This window comes from Macrobrachium rosenbergii, chromosome 59 (assembly GCF_040412425.1).
Source record: "Macrobrachium rosenbergii isolate ZJJX-2024 chromosome 59, ASM4041242v1, whole genome shotgun sequence".
In the NCBI taxonomy this organism is placed as follows: domain Eukaryota; kingdom Metazoa; phylum Arthropoda; class Malacostraca; order Decapoda; family Palaemonidae; genus Macrobrachium; species Macrobrachium rosenbergii.
Genome location: NC_089799.1, coordinates 14,296,723 through 14,299,765, shown reverse-complemented (window position 1 = coordinate 14,299,765; position 3,043 = coordinate 14,296,723).

The window sequence follows — 3,043 nt, the reverse complement described above, 5'->3', positions numbered from 1 at the left end:
CTCTGTAACAGTTCTGGCGGGATTTTTCGTGTTTGAATATCCATGGAGCCTAAAATAACAGGGCTTGTCTTCTATGTAGCACAAGATTTTAGCTTAAACGAAGGTTAATCAGTGTTAATTAAGGGTCTGAGACCTTTAAAATATCTTGTAATAAGAATACATTCTTACAATTAATCTACAAAGCTTGATATTCATATTAAGCCAATATTATTTGATTTATCTTGCTTCAGGTTTTTATTGTGTCACCCTGTACAGGTTAGGGTATGACGTGGCAAGGAACTTAGAATACCTACTTACAGTCCATGTTTTAAAATTAATATAAGAAATATAACAGTAGAGCAAACCCCCAAGAGTCATATAACAATCTGAAGATTTTAACTACAATCTTCCCCATTCCATAAGGCTGATATGCGAGAATAAACCACCACCTATGAGATTTATTTTCCATGTATAACTTCTGCGTCACTCTGTGTCATTCTGTCTGGTCAAGGATATCAAAGTGCCGAAATTTTGCTTTCCTACTCATTATGAATCTTACTAAATAGAATCTAAATATGTTTATAAACATTAATGTAGTCTTCGTAATGCTACCGTGATATCAAGAGCAGATTATTAGTCTAACTGAGTGGCCTCAGCTAAACTGATGCATGAAATAACTGGGGACAGTTATTATTTATCTTTTTGTGTCACGCTGTATACATGACTCACCAAGGATCACAAAGCGATGCAATCTAGTTTTAATTACTTAAAGTTACAACTAAAAAAGATGCTCCCTTGTTTTGAAGGACAAAGTTGAATAAAGAAATCTCATATACTGATTGGATCTTTCATCTTAGAAGTCGTAAGACAATATAATGGTGATGAGCCAGTACCTCCTGTAGGTTCACATTTTCGGAATGCTTTTTGTGTTACCCTGTATATGCATACGAAAAACTTTCCATCGATGTGGATGGCTGAAAAATATTACACTCTATATTCCTTAAAAATATTACACTCCATTCCTCAGCTGATTATATACTGAGTCTTGCATATGCTTACTAAAGGAATGCATTTCCTGTAAAATTAAAAGTTTGATTAACATTTATTTTAATTGTAAACGATGCTAGATTCTTACATAGTGCATTCAAATGAGAAGGATCTCCCCAACACAACATATACAGGGTGACTCAGAATCAATTTGTTGGATGTGTAAAATCTATGTGCACCATGTGTTATATATTTCCATTCTGAGTAAAAGAGCGTTAACATGTAATGAAATTAGCCTATGCATCTGAAACCAGTCTGCTTCCATAAGTTAGCTATTTATCAACGTAATACATTTGAGATAAAACTAAACTATATAACACTAACAAAGAATACCGCAAACCTCACTCCTGCCCAGAGATCATAGATTCCAAAAGTTTAGGGAAATCTGCCATTTTGGAAACAAACCTGGATTATCAAGAAAATAAGTAAGTCAAAGGGTGCAGTTCAAGATCCCTTACTGCTGGAATCAACTGCACCTGCCAAGCTCAACAGATACAGGGTGGTGAAGAAAACACACTTATAAAGACAATATGGACAATTCTGGTTTACAGACAAAAGAAGCTATTTGATGAGAAAAAGAAATCGGACAATAAAAAAAAAAAAATTAAAAGCCTTTCATCATGATTTTGCCCTCTTACATATTATATTATCTGATGCAAATTAATCAGGCCGCATTGCAAGTACCTGATTACTTGACAGACGAATGGTATTAAAAAAAGGAAGGAAAATGACAATCATTTACTTAACCATAGTATTCATAAGCTTGCAAAGATATAATTCTATAGTTATTACCGTAATGAACAGCGCGTTTTGCATAGCTGCCAGATATGCATGCAGCAGTAGGCCTATTTGCAAAATATCCTGGTGTACTTTAAGACATCAAAGAAAATGGACATAAATACAGGGTGATGCAAAATCAATTTTGAGGATCTTACATATAAACCTTATAGCTTGTCAAAGAAAATGGACATAAATACAGGGTGATGCAAAATCAATTTTGAGGATCTTACATATAAACCTTATAGCTTGTCAAAGAAAATGGACATAAATACAGGGTGAGGCAATTTTGAGGATCTTACATAAAATTCAATTTTGAGGATCTTACATAAAACCTTATAGCTTATCAAGAAAACTGACATACAGGATGAGACAAAAATAAATTTTGAAGACCTTGCATCAAACCTTATAACTTATTAAAGAAATTGGACATAAATACAGGGTGAGGCAAAACATTTTTGAAGAGCTTGCATCCAACCTTATAGGTTATCAGAGAAAAATGGAAAGGGTGAGGCAAAAACAATTTTTGAAGAGCTGGCATCAAGCCTTATGGCTTATCAAAGAAAATGGACATAAATACAGGGTGAGGCAAAGCATTTTTGAAGAGCTTGCAGCAAATCTTAGCTTATCAAGGAAAATAGACAAATACAGGGTGAGGCAAAACATTTTTGAAGAGCTTACATCAAACCTACAGCTTATGAAAGAAAATGGATATAAATACAGGGTGGGGTAAAAAAAATTCTTTGGGGAGCTTGCAGCAAACTTTGTAGTTTATCAAAGAAAATGGACATATATACTGTAAATACAAGGCGAGGCAAATACAATTTTTGAAGAGTTTGCATTATAGCTTATCGAAGAAACGGGACATAAATACAGGGTGAGGCAAAAACAATTTTTTTTGAAGAGCTTGCATCAAACCTTAGAGCTTATCAAAGAAAATGGACATACTACATACAGGGTGAGGCAAAAACAATTTTTAAGTGCTTACATCAAACCTTATAGATAATCAAAGAAAACGGACATAAATACAGGGTGAGCAAAACATTTTTGAGGAGCTTGCATTAAACCCTAAAAGAAACACAATTTTGGAAATGCTTCCATCAAACCTTTCATAGAAAATGGACAAAAAATACAGGGTGAGGCAAAAACAATTTGCTCATACATCAAAGCTTAATAGCTTATCGTTCCACTTTTATATTTTCGATGAGCAAATGAAAAACAATGACTACTACACAAATAA